This window comes from Pseudochaenichthys georgianus, chromosome 24, assembly GCF_902827115.2.
Source record: "Pseudochaenichthys georgianus chromosome 24, fPseGeo1.2, whole genome shotgun sequence".
Taxonomy (NCBI): Eukaryota; Metazoa; Chordata; class Actinopteri; order Perciformes; family Channichthyidae; genus Pseudochaenichthys; species Pseudochaenichthys georgianus.
The window spans coordinates 21,855,359-21,870,156 of NC_047526.1; the positions used below are offsets into that span (position 1 = coordinate 21,855,359).

General features: G+C 43.2%; 1 protein-coding gene across 4 annotated transcripts in view; it reads left to right on the plus strand.

Annotated features, from left to right (window-relative positions):
• Nucleotides 1-306: 306 nt before the first annotated feature.
• The window catches only part of wasf1 (WASP family member 1), a 70,470-nt gene continuing 55,978 nt past the window's right edge, over nt 307-14,798 (plus strand). Inside the window, exons 1-2 of one of the 4 annotated variants that reach the window (XM_034076540.1) lie at nt 307-376; nt 584-753. The gene's annotated coding sequence lies outside the window, so the exon portion shown is untranslated. Of the gene's footprint in view, nt 754-14,798 lie in introns of all 4 variants that reach the window. The other 3 variants (XM_034076539.2, XM_034076542.2, XM_034076541.2) reach the window with 3 other exon arrangements.

A 14,798-nucleotide genomic window follows, 5' to 3' on the forward strand; every position in this document is an offset into this window, starting at 1 on the left:
ATAGCCTATGTATTAAACAATTGATACAGAAAGATAATTGATTACAATACATATCAATCATATTTATCTACGCTTGATATAAATATTGGTTCCAACATGGTCTGCTATATTGCTCGGTATCGTCATTGACTTTTGCAATTTATTATTTAATGTTGTCAATGTGATACCATCAAATCATTGTGCAAGAGATGAATTAATTATGATGTGATTTGTATGTACAGTGAGGGTTGAAGTAATCTCTGAAATGGATTGGACAGCACAAAATGACGGTGTGTGATAACTAGCCAATACAGCATGCGCGCATGTTGACCGAGAGCCTCCCACGAGCACAGCAGCAGTTGCATGGAACGCTTTCTCGCGCCCTAACAATAGAGTGGTAAGTACCATTATCACCGGTTAAAATGGGGACATTTTCTTGTGAATAAACGTCAATTCTGACCGGTTACTTTGGAGAGAATATTTTTGTCGCATATGGGTAAAACTGACGGACATTTTTGTGTTGCGAAACCTATTGTTTGCCTGACCGGACCAGGTTTGATGCCAATTTCAACTAAATCTACCCTGAGATTCCCTTTGGAAAAAGGTTCCTGGATTCTCCTCCGCCGCCGCCTCTTCCACCAGGAGTGCATTTGATATCAGAGACAGTACAATCATGGATCCGACCCGGGGTTTTAAATTCTTGGACACGGTGGCATGCTCTGCAGCTCAGTGAGGATGGGAAGAAAATAAGAGGATTCTTAACAAACGTATCAGGTAATTATTTGAACACTGTGTACTGAAGTCGCATTTTTCACTTGCAAATGTGACTTTAGTAAGGTAACGTTATTGCACCTAGCTGCACAACAGCAACAAACTGCCTTAAAACCCAGTCACCATGTTGTAACGCTAGATATTTACCGGAGCGGATGGACTAATAACGGTCTTAGTAATAACACACTGCCTGGTCGTCTCTGACCGCCACATTATTAACCCGGTACACAGGTGACTAATGTGGCAGTGTTGGCTACGTTAAGACGCAAAAGTAGTCCAAACCGTTAAAAGTACCAACATTATGTTGAATAATAAAACATGAACGAGACACTTTCTAACGGGACCGCTTGTAGGCTGATACATTGCAAAGCTCCACATCTGCAGGAGCTCACGCAGCAGCGTCTTGACATATTCAGTCCTAGCAATATCATGTTGGTGAGAAACCGGAGAGCAAATATTTGCATGGGATCGCACATTATCTAACGTTATAGAAACATGCCGCCGCATATCTCATCTTGCAGCTTACATTCTACGCGGGGTCGTGGAGTACCAGGTTGGTACAGTAAGATCAGGCGAACCGCTGGCACGACCTGATTTAATTTTCCCACTAATAATGCATTGACTTGCGGAGAGGATAGGGGCTGGGGTCTATTCCAGCACCGCTTGGTTTGCAGTCATGGGGGATGGTAACCTCCAGCCCAGTGAGAATCATGCTTTGTGAAATTCGAAACCTTCTTTGTACTACTTCAAGTACAGCAAGAAAAGTGGGCATGGGGAACAGGGTTGGTGATCAGCTTTTATAAAGGGTGATTTTGATTCGTTCTATTACATGAGGCCAGCTCGTGTTGTGCTTTTCATTATAGGGCTTACATTAAATTGACCACCTTTTCTGCAGCATGTCCATTTAAACCCAATCAATGAGAGGGTCTTAGGATGGTGCAGGAAACACTCTTGTGTAAATTGAAGCAAGCAATATATTTAATGGCTTGTCTTCAAAATGCAGTAGTCAAATAAAAGCAGCAAGTAGTGGAAATTAGTGTCAAGATCTATGGTTGGTGATGAATGAATCATCAGCTGCAGGGCCATTGATAAAAGTAGGTACTGTATACTGCGTTCCTGCTGCTTTGACAGTTGATCAGCTTGTGCCTGTGATGTATTAAATGTATCTTTTAAATGTAGAAGGATGTAGATGGTGTAGTGATGGCATGCAATATGTATGAGCAAAAGGATTTTACTTATTCGATTACTTTATAATTAAGTTAAGGAATTACTTTCCCCAGATCTTTGTGTATCTCAAGAGGAACTGCTTTAAGTCTAGACAACATGTCAATATCAATAAGCAGAAACAGCTGATCCTTAAAGCTAAATTTAGCCACACAGCTCTTCACACCACACTATCTGGACTGTGAGTCAATGGAATTTCGTAGAAAACATTATCTTTCATTTGTCCCTTTACATTTATTTTGTTGAATAAATAACAGGCAGAATTAGTATGAATTATTGTGTGAGCTTGATGATAAGCCTAGATTGTTTATGTAGAAAGTATAAAGGTCTGTATGTGTAAGCAGCCCTGGACACAATACTCTGAGAGTCCTTGCAGCTGTTACATTTATCAGTCTGTATGGCATCCAAACTATCACATGACTGGGTGGAAGCTATAGCTAAGTTTCACAACAGCTCAGAGGGAGCTTATATGTGCATACAACATTTTCCATATGGGATGAATTTGAAGTTGCCTTCTAAACATTATCCAATGCCCAAAATGTCATTTTCAGGACCAGTGATCAAATTCTCTCTCGCTCAGCTCTGAGTGGATGTGTGTTGAAGTATACCTGCTGTGGCTTGAAATCTCTGCTTCTGTTTTGTTTGAGGCAAGTTCTCCCCAAGTGGGTTACCTCCTGGGGCTTTGTTGGTGTATGCGATATTTTTAAGCTTGCAGGGAAACAATAAACAAAGGTGAAAAGAAGTTGAAGGGTCTATCCACACAGCCTGCTCCATGATTTAAATAGGGCTCGGTTTAGCTACAGGTGTGTTCCAAAAATAGAGCAGAACATATTGCCTTGGTTTATCTGATGCTGTTTGCAAACTTTTAGCTGCGAGGGATGACATTCCTGCACAGTTTGCAGTTCTTGTTGGTTATTCTCTGTGTTTCAGAAGCCCTTGTGATATAGAAGAGCTTTGGCATGCCTCCTGCGGAGGCTTTTGGACCTCTCTTATTTGTTGACATTGCTCTGATCCTCTGCCAGTCCTTGGCTTTCTCATGCTAGCAAGAAGAATATCTCTCTTTCTGTAGCTCTCTTTTGTCTTTTCCGCAGAGGTGGAGAGGGGGTGATTGGAGGACACACAGAACAACATGGGGCATAATGAAAGAGCTTGTAGAGAGAAAAGAAGAGATGGGAGTAAAATGAGTGTTTGCTGCCGGGCATCAGGAGGTGGTGGGAAGAAGGTGGGCCAGGGTTTCTAGGAAAGACAGAGAAAATGAATATGTGTCTTACGCCCCTTTACGTGCCATTTAGTGGAGCCACAGACAGACCTCCTATCTCCCAGCTGTTAGGATGCTCCAGAGTCTCCGGCACACAGCACCTATTGTTCTTCTTCTTGGCCAGGCCCACTGCTCTATAATACTGCCTCTGTCCCTGGGCTGACAGAGGGACACCAGGGCTCAGTTAGCCCGTCTGACTGGGGCTCCTTGTGCTGTTCCTGCCACCGCCTCCGGCCCTGCTTTGTCCCTAGATCTGTCCATTCTTGGTCGTGACTTAATTCCCTCTCGTAAGACAAGCTCAGATAAAGTAAGCCCTGACTTTTTCTCTTACTCTTGCATTTTCCACATCTCCAGGGATAAGAGTTGTCATAGTGTGCCTAATCTTGTCACAACCCTTTAGGCGACAGTATAAACCTATTTAACTTTAATATAACAACTTTGGTGAGCAGGTGAAATAATCTCTTGGGAGTAGTGTCTGAGGCTTTAGGCACAAAGGTAATTTGGCACATCTCGATCATATTTCATTTTGTATTCAACTCCCGGTGTTTTACGGAGTTGAATGATGATAAACAGAAAACATTTAGCTACTATGTAAACTTGCTCTCACGTAACTGCTGCTAGCAGGTACTGCTGTCGGCTAGTTAGCTGTTAGCTCAGTTAGCCACACTTTAATGACTGGGAGCTTGAAGCTCTGAGGGTGTAAAGCACAGGAGTTTTGGATCGCTGTACAATATCTCTGAACAGAAAATCTTATCTGCCCTCTTATCATTGTTGTCTTCCTGTCTCAAGTCGCCAGTAGTTATTTTCTTCTTCCCTTCTGTCACTCGCTTTGTAGTCTGTTTGCCTCGGTATATACAGCATCCTTGCTCATTGTGATGACCTCTGCTCCAACTAGCTAGACCCCAGCTGCTGTTTGAATGCATGCAATATTTCTGTCACTCACCACCTCACTTTAGGCTCTCATGAATTTCAGAAAGAATTAGTCTTGCTTTTCTAATGTTCAGCCTAGCAGGTATGTGGCTTGTGCCAGTTGCAGCTTTGCAAATAGAAAGGGTATGATCATGCTGTCCAGCTTTAAGCTGAAAAACGTTAGTGTCATTACAGTCTAAATGTGGTTCAGCAGATATCACACAGGCCAAAACAGGAAATAAGATATCAGCTTTAAATATGTCGTTTCCAGAGGACTCTCAACTAATACGCTTAATGGCTGCTCCTGCAAACTGAATACAAATGTCCTCTCGACTCATCAGCCAGTCATCGCCAGGTATTTGGGAAATGGAGCACCAAGGAGTCCTGTAACTGACCCGTCTTATTCTTTAGCTGAAAGCCAACATAAGCTTCACAATGGGATGAACTCTGAAGCCACTCCCCAGGTGTCATGTGACTGTTTGGATGGTAAACGTGGTCTGATACTTTGCTCAGCACAATGTAGCCTCCGCCTGCTCGAGGAGTGAATCGTATACAAGGCTCCCTTGGCCGCTGGCCTCACTGACAGTATATATGTGTGTGTGTGTGTGTGTGTGTGTGTGTGTGTGTGTGTGTGTGTGTGTGTGTGTGTGTGTGTGTGTGTGTGTGTGTGTGTGTGTGTGTGTGTGTGTGATATGTACAATGACTCTAGTTAGGGTGTTGTGTTTGTATTAGCAAAACAACGTGCCTGCCCATTTCAGGTCACATTGTATTTCTGTGCTGTGCATCATTTCGCTCTAAATGCCGCCAAGTGACATCAAAACGATCCCTGCAGCTGCACTCAGAGCATGTGCATATTTAAATATATTTGAATATACAAAGTTGAGCAAAACACTGGACTCCCCCATACAGCAGCTCTCCATTTGCCTGTCACTCGATCTCTCTGAATATATATGCGCTCTTTTCCTCTCCCTTGATTTCTGCCTTCCCTCTCTTTCACTGATGGGTTCTCATTGAGCTGGAACGGCCGATGCACCGGTCGTCGTGGTGATGTGGGATGATTGATGGAGGCTAGAGAAATGGGAGGAAAGGCATGTCGTTTATCCAGTCCGCGGCTTGAATCCCCCGTGTCAGGACTGAGAGGTCCGTATTCAATTACAGAGTACAGACACGCTACTTTTTCATTAGGATTTCCATAAGCACTCATTTTTCTTCTCGGTTCCTTCCCCTGCGCTGGGTCGAAGAACAAGGGGGGAAACAGTGAAGGATTAGAAGCAAGAAAAGTAGAAACAAAACATGCAATAGGCTTTTGCTTCACATAGGCATATGATGTACCAAACAATCACTTACAGGGATGCATTATGTATATATTTACAGCATATCAAGGCTAAATGATCAGCATGATACAGGAAGCCCGGCATCTACACACTCAGATACAGAAGGTGGTGTTGGTTTGTGATCCTCCAATAAACACGGCAAGATCAGCAGACTCACTAGAGAGCCAGACATGTAGTCTCTGGTGTGGATGCTTTTATACAGTTTCAAAAGAAAAGGCAACATGCAATTTAGAGTACGAGAAGAGGCATTACTGTTCTTTTGTTAGTTAGATTTGGTTAGGTCAGAGCTATGGAATATTAAATCCCCCATGGCTCTCTACCTCTTAAGCTTTTCTTACCCTCAGGTGTGCATACTGCAGGTTATGCATGTCTTAATCATTTGTTACTAGTCTGTATTGGCGATGAAAAGCAGGTGGTTACCGGTATAGGCAAAACAAATCCATGTTGTAATTATTTTTGCTTTAGTCTTTATCCAGCTCGATACTGCGGTTGCCGTTTACACACTTGCCTCTTTCTTATTTGTCGTGTTTTCCTACCAAATAATAATCTTCGGAAAAGAGCAAGTCCATAGGCGCATTCACCCTGCGGTACTTTTCCCACAAAGGTTCATGCGAACTTAGTTCATGTGAACTCTTTAGTTCGCATTTCGCATGAACTAAGTACAGATCGCGTTCACACCGGAAAAAGTCCCTGGGGGTGGATTAGGCAAATGAAGCCGCTGACGTCATTTCTTCTTCTTCTGCTTTGGGTTTACTGGCAGGCCGCAAACCACTTCACGACGTATACTGCCGCTCAAAGTCCCTGGCAGGAAGTCCCGGGAGTTGGGGACTGGCTTCAGTAGAAGCTGCTAGGACTCCCAGCAGCTTCTACTGAAGCCTTCCGAGTAAATCGCCAGAACGCCGACACCTCCTCATCTCCACAGCTCCCATGTTTTATTTTGTGTTGCCATAAGTTAGTCTCTCTGCGTTTCTGCGCTGGGCTAATGCTAATAATGCTAATGCGAGAATAATAAAATGGCGGCTTCACAAAACTTTTTGGGAGTTTTACGGGGCGTGGTTTGCAATTCGCCCAGCCAATCAGGAATATAGCTCTTTTCTCACAAAAGAGCCGCTCTAAAGTCCCTGCTCTCTAGCAGGGACTTTCAAGGGGGTAAAAAGAGCCGCGTTCACACCGCAGGACTTTCCCTGGTACTTTAGTTCTTTAGTTCCGTTAGTACCAATAGCCGCGTTCACACCGCAGGACTTTCCCTGGTACTTTAGTTCTTTAGTTCCGTTAGTACCAATAATGTCGCGTTCACACCGCCGGGACTACTCAGTGCCGGGAACTCTTTTGGAACTCTTTTGGTACTTTTTAGTCCCTGCTAGAGAGGTGGTACGAACCTGGTGACAAAAGAGTGCCAATTTCTATTCTATTTCTATTGGCTGGGCGAATTGCAAACCACGCCCCGTTAGACTCTGAATTTGTTTTGTTAGGCAGCCATTTTTTTCCTCGATACAAAACCACATCCACACCTGAGAGAGTAGTTTTGTTGTACTTTAAAGCAGTTATGACCACACGTACTACAACACCGGAGCGGTGGAATGATGAGGAAGTGTCGGCGCTTCTGGCAATTTACTCCAAGGACGGGATGCAGCAGCTTCTACAGAAAGCAGTTCCCAACTCCAAATGTTTTGAGCGATGTTCGCTACTTGAGCTGGGAATCGTGCACAGTGCACACGGATGCCGGGTAAAAATACTGACACCTAACTTGCACTAAGGTGTGTCTGCTGCTATATATATTGCCACTGTTACATTGTTTTGAAACTACTTACACTTTATTTTACATTTCACACTGTTATTTAACTTCAATTTACATGCATACGACACACCTGGAACAGCATGATGCCGTTATTGTTATGTCTTGACTGTGCAATAAAACAAACAAACTGGCGAAGCTTTATTTATTGTGTCCCACCCCAAATTTGCAGAATAGAAGAATGTGAGAGCAGACAGGTGTCGGTGGTTGAATTTATCAGAAACACAAGTCTTACACACATAAACACAAGTAATTTATCATGTCATTTGTTTTAGATAAATAAGGGAAAAACACCAAACAAGGGTTGATGTCCTTTTCCAAAATCAGCCTGAGGGGGTAATATATAATAAATACATAAAGATAAAGTCCATTGTTATAATGGGGTATTTTATTTGTAAATTACCCTTATGAACTCCATCATGTCTGAGGTCGGAAAGTAAACGAACGCCTCATACAGCGGATGGGCTTTATACCCCCTCCCCCGTGTAGTTCTTCTTCTCTCGTTTTTTTGTTGTACTCGCCGTGAAGTGGTTTTGCGGCCTGCCAGTAAACCCAGAGAAGAAGAAGACGAAGTGACGTCAGCGTAATCGTGCCTCAGGGAAAGTACTGCGGTGTGAATGCGATTGGCACTAGCCCCCTGGCGGATTTAGTGCCGTGGTACTTTAGTGGTACTTTAGTGCCGGCACTAAAGTACCGCAAGTCCTGCGGTGTGAAAGCGGCTATTGGTTCGCATGAACTAATTTTAGTACCGGCTCTTTTTGGTGTGAACGCGATCATGAACTAAGTTCGCATGAACCTTTGTGGGAAAAGTACCGCAGTGTGAATGCGCCTCTTGGCTCGTAAAGAGACGCTGAAGGGAAGAGAAGAAAGTGCCAGAGAAAAGAGAAGGACAGCAAAAAGGGAAGTACCCTCTTAGCCTCCCGGTGTGTTTGTCCACAATCTCACAGCAGGGGTGCCTGTGCACACAGACAACTGATGCCTTTAATTAGGAGCCAATGTGTGGCTGTTCATTTACAGCTCACAGCGAGAATCCAGCTCTACTTTGGATTTGCGCAGGGCCCGAGCACAAGGCACGTCTGATCTGTGCAGGATAAAAGCCCAGCGGGGGCCACGAGTGTACACTTCTCATCCATTTCAGAAGATCGGAAGCTTTCCTTCCCTTTTGTCTTTTGATGTTAGCAGGACATGCCAGATTCAATCAAATGAATCAGCAAGAAAAAACAATAAACAGTCTTACTCAGCAATCACCTTGTGTGTGTAATGAAGTATTATAACACAGCAATGCGAGCTGAACCAGGACAAATCATTGCTGTAGAGCAGAGGTCAGATAGAGGTTAGGAAAGGATTCTGGTGGAAGAAGAATCGGCTAAAGATAGACCGTCAGTCGAGGGAGGTTGTGGTTCAGTGAAAGATGGCATACTGTACTTCCTATTCCATTCAGCGGTGTGTCAGAGGAAATGTAAAGACACTGGGGTGGAAGTTTGTGCTACTCTCAGGCCTTTCCAAACAATGTTAACATTTCAATAATACGATGAAATCATCTGGATACGGGAAATAGTCTGAGACACAGCAGTCCCTTACATAACTGTCACTCGTTTATAGACACGCCCACAGCGCAGAGTGCCTCTTATTATATAAGATTATAATATTATATGTTCACTCCTACACGTAGATGCTGAGATCGGTCGATAGATCATTCCTCTTTACTCTCACAGTGCCCTATTAACCCTTCGTCCTTGATCTGGACAAACGGTGCATCAGTGTGTGTCTTTGCTCATGTGTGTGTGTATTCATATAAGCTCACATGTTTCCCTCTTTTTTACACGTTAATGCTTTGACTGTGTAGCCAGGCAGTGAGCTATTACTGTCAAACATCCTCCTCTTCACATTCGTCTTTTTTTCTATTAACCATTGCACTGCCGCCTATCGACTAGCCCAACGCAGAGCTAGTTTGGGCCACAGATGCAAATAGGACTAACACAACACAGTGCTCTTTTCTTTGGCAAATATATGTCTAGCTAAGTTGTGTTTTTCTAGTTATGTCATTTTTATTTCCATTTGTATACTTCTTCATAGGTCCAGTTCTTGGTCTGTGGTACATGCAGCAGAATACTCAGCCAACCATACTTGCTCTACCCTGGTATTTCACTGTCCTTCCATCAGTGCATTAGGAGAGCGGTGCACTTCACTGACAACATGCAGGGTGCACCTCGGATGACAGGTGTGTAGCTGCTGCACCTGTTTGATGAATAATAGAGACATCTCAAGGGACACACTCTGAAATAGAATATGAAAAGAGGATAAAAAATACTCTTCTATGTGTTACACATGTACTATGTCCATCCTACAGGGTGGCAAATAAAGATACGCTGTAGGTGTGATGCCCGAAAGCAGAATTTCCCCAAAAAAAAATCCCATCGGTATGACTGGTATTTGTTTGAATCCAATAACAGAGTCTAAAAATATAGGGATTATACTCAGAAATGTGTGTTCAAAACACACAAATGTTATACACACATATCGTGGTGATCTGTGCAGCAGGAGAGCCACACACAGCAGCAGATGGACTGCAGTAATTTCATTTCATTTCAAACCTTTATTTAACCAGATTGGTCCCATTGAGATCATAGATCTCTTTTTCAAGGGAGACCTGCAGCATATAGGTTCCACATGAAACATAAAACAATAAAGGACATTATACATTATATTTACAGGATACATAGTTATAGACATTTACAAGTGCCCATTGTATCGGCAAGCATTTCATTTACCCTAGCTTTAAAAACATGCAGAGGAATGAGATTGCTCAGTTTCAATTCTTGCTGAAGATTGTTCCAAGCAAGTGGAGCTGCGCACATAAAAGCTGTCTTACCTGAGACAGTCCTTGCTCTTGGCACATCTAACAAGACCACATCATGTGACCTCAGACAATAGCTGCTTGCAACTCTCTGTGTTATCAGCGAGCAGATATAATACGGGAGTTTACCCAACAAAGCTTTATAGATAAAAGTGTACCAGTGACTGAGCCTCCGTACAGAGAGAGATGGTAAACCTGCCTTGGTATACAGTGTACAGCAGGGGTCTCCAACACGTCGATCGCGAGCTACCGGTAGCTCGCGGGCAGCTTTTCAGTAGCTCGCCGCTCAATTATCGATTATAGCGTAGTAACGTTGCTTCTTGATTTTTCGGCCACGGCCGGACAATACAGTTTTTTTATTTTAGAATTCTTTCTGTCACACGAATATAAAATTGGTCTGTGACGCAGAGATCAAGGAACAGACGTGACAGCGGCTGGGCGGAGCAGTCTGCTTTCTCCAGCAACACCAGTCCAGAACCAACAGCAGAATGACCCGCTCTGAATCAGGCCGCGTCGCTGCGGCTCAGAGACACAGGGAGGGATTTGTGTTTTTGAAAAACACTCGTTATCGTAATGTCAGGTTTTTGGTGGATTTAATCAAGTCTTGGATTGCAGAGTATGAATGTCCTCTTGCTATTTTCAGTCAGTTGATAAATACGCGTGGACAGTTTGTGAAGGCAGGAGGAAAGCTTCCGCGATCACCGTCTCCTCTCCGTTCCTCCAAGCCCCGCCCCCTCCTGAAAATAATGAGTGACAGGCTGACAGTGACCCGATAGAAACTTTATTATTCACTTAATCACTGAGATATAATGAAGCTAACTTAATCTCATACATTCATGGGATTTATGTAACAGTAAGACAGAGAATGTGAGTGTGCACCCACATGCACTATTTTTGTTTTTATAATGCTGTTGTAAATACTCCTGTTGTCTGCTGTGTTCAGACTCAAGTCCTGTGTGTGATGCCACATTCAGGACATTCAGTGTCCTTTTTTTAACAGAAGACCGTGGCTAGAAGCTGCAGCTCGAATGCAGAAGTATTAGTTTTTTGTTTTTGAGGATGGAAAAATGTCACACACAGATATAGGGAGGCTAGACCTATACAATTAATTAATTATGGTTTATAATTTCATGTCAACACGAAGAAGAAGAAAAGATGGCTGCACTGTTCAGTGTCAATCCTGTGGAGATGGAGGTTATAAATCTCCAAAATCATGTTCAGCTTAAGTCTCAGCAAAACTCACAACATTTCTGGAGCCTTGTATACGCCCAGAAAACTATAAGAACATTCACCAAGCAGCACTGAACATGTCTGCTTTATTTGGTTCTGTATACATCCCTTTGTGAAGCAGCTTTTTCTGGCATGAATGAAATCTAAATACAGAACAAGACCGACTGATGAACATGTAAATGACTCTATTAGTGAACCTAAGTGGGTCCAGCATACACCTGTATGGTAGACTGACTCCATGCAGCGCCATTCATCTCACTAACTGTAAAAAAGAGTGAATGCACTTATTTTACACACGTGCCATTGATGCTTGCAAGGTGGTGATTAAGTCGATGTATTTACTATGTGGGCCATACTAAGAAGTGAAAACATTGTAATTTGCTCTTGGACATGTATGTGAATCTTCAGTGATGTACTTACTTTGTTGTCCATATTAATATGTTAGAAATTGTCGTTTTCTTGGACCTTGATGTGAAGTTAAGATTTTAGATAAGCTTTAGGTATTGCAATTTCACACAATAGTAGCTTAATTCAACTGATGAGTGCTATGTGAATAAATTTAAGCGATGCGATGCAAGTAGCTCTTGGGCACTTTCATTTTTTCAAAGTAGCTCTCAGGTGGAGAAAGGTTGGAGACCCCTGGTGTACAGTGATGTGTAAGTGCTTTACAATTTGTGACAAATCTCAGAGCACTGTGATACGCAGCATCCAATTTGCTCAGGTAATTGGCAGGTGCATTCATATACAACAAATCCCCATAGTCCAGCACAGGTAAAAAGGTCACAGTGACTAGCCTTTTCCTGGCCTCAAGCGAGAAACAGGACTTGTTTCTGAAAAAGAAACCTAGCCTAACCCTCAGTTTTTTTAGCAGGTTATTGACATGAAGTTTAAAAGAGAGACAATCATCAAGCCAGATACCCAGGTATTTGTAACAGGCAACAACTTCAAGTTTTGTTCCTTGCGTAGTTACAATATCTAAAACAGGCTCTGGAGTCTTTTTAGCTTTTGAAAAGAGCATTACCTTGGTTTTCTCAACATTTAAAAGAAGCTTTAGTTCAGAGAGCTGAGTCTGAATAGTGTTAAAAACAGCTTGTAATTTAACAACAGCCTCTTTAATGGAGGGACCTGCACAATACATTACAGTATCGTCCGCATAAAAATGTAAAGTAGCTTCATCCACATCATCACCTACACTGTTAATATATATGGAGAATAAAAGTGGTCCTAAAACAGAACCTTGTGGTACACTATTAGAAATGTTTAACCACTCAGAAGACAGCCCATCAAAGTGAACACATTGGGACCTTTCAGAGAGGTAGTTCACAAACCACCCCACTGCATGGCTGGATATGCCAATACTGAGTAGCCTCTGCTTTAAGATGCGATGATCAACGGTGTCAAACGCTTTGGAAAGGTCAATAAACAGAGCTGCACAACTCTGCTTATTATCTAAAATAGTAGTAATGTCATTTACCACTTTCATTGTCGCAGTGATGGTACTGTGTTTCTTTCTGAATCCTGACTGATGTTTAGACAGGATATCATTTATACATAAAAACTCCTTTACTTGTTCACTCACTAAGCGTTCGAGAACCTTAGCCAGAACTGACAATTTAGAGATTGGCAATAAGCTTGGTAATAAGCTGTCGTATGGCAGGTAATGTTATTCAGGGTTTGTTTGGGTCCATCAGCGAAATAAAGTTACCAAGGGGAAAACGTGTGGTACGATGGCGCAGGACTGTCTCTGATCTTTAATAAGGTGAGCAATGTGTGAGTGTTTTTATGTGTAATGTGAATATGTGTGTTTTAATCAGCCCTAGCTTTCTAAATGACGGATCAGTGTTTGGAGTTAATAAGCTGGGGATGAGCTGCTGAGCAGCAGCCCACATGGGTCCATCCAGCGGTGTGGAATAAGGTTAAAGGTAATTTCTCTATTGTGTGTGGTTATATAAATGTTAGTGACAGCTTGAGGCGAGAGCAGTGGTTTGCGTAGCTTAGCCTCAGGAGGACAGATAGGTGCTGACAGACAGGCAGGCATCGCTGCCGGGTTATGCTTCTGCTGCTGCACAGCCTCTCCTTTTGCAGGACTAACTCTGTCCATCATTTTTTACTAGCCCCCTGTGCGTTTGTTCTCTGTCGCATTCCTTCCTTTCTCCCACTGTCTGCTTCTTACGTGTCTATATAAGATATTCCTCTCCTTCCTACGTCGTACTTTACATAAGGTAGAGCAGCACAACCAGTGCTGACTGATCCAATGAGGCCAAGGATGACTGCCCGTTGTGTAGCCAACGAACGTATTGTCTTAGTTTGGCATCAGCAGTGTCTGCAGCTTGACCAGTACAGCAGAGTACAGGAAGCAGAAGGACTGGGGAGGCTGTTCACCAGGCCAGATGTTGCCTCAAGCTTCAAATTAAGTTGTCCAAATGCAGCATGGATTGAGAAAATCATCCCTGGCTCATTTCAGCCATTTATGCATTTTCTTTTCGTCAAGGTTGTCTTTTGAAGACATACTAAAGCACTGATTACATATCGCCATTGATATCAGGGTCTCTGTTCTAAAAGAGACACTGGCCTCATTGCTGTCATCCACAGTTGAACACTTATTTGTTTCTCGTATTTGCTTTGTACACCTCTTAGCTTCAGGTTCACATGAAGCTGGTGTGTTAACCACTCATTTTGGGGCAGCCAATACCACATAACTGCAACTACTCTAAGGACCCGTGATGCATATTCAAAGCAGGACTGTTATTCGGCCTGCTCCGTATGGACTGTGCATTGTGGCTCCGACACTATACCGGCAGTCAGAGAGCAGAAACATACTTCTCTATCAGTTGTAATCAGGGCACATGCTCCTCCAGCCCTTCATCAAGGTGAAATATTATTTAAAGGTTTCCCAGAGTTTGAAGAACTTTAGCTATAACTTTAGTAGAGTGGGCCAATGTCATAAGCGATTCAAGTTCTGAATCATGCTGTAGGCAAACTTTTTAGTATCTAAATCTGATCAGTATCTAGAGCTCCTGCGGTACTTGTGAGATGAAGGGCCCTCCTGTGTGGGAAACGGGAAGAGGTGGACTGTGAGCAAGCTGAGTAGGTGTTTATCTAATTGCAACAGGACTGAGAGAGCACTGAGTTGTGGAGCGATGCAACGGTAACTCTGACTGACAAGGGCTTGATGACTCAGATATCCTCACACACACACACACACACACACACACACACACACACACACACACACACACACACACACACACACACACACACACACACACACACACACACACACACACACACACACACACACACACACACACACACACACACACACACACACACACACACACACACACACACACACACACACCCAGGGGTGCGGTGATGAAGGGGATGACAGACAAGCCGAAGTCTGACTGACCAAGAAAGATAACAAGGAATGGTGTGGGT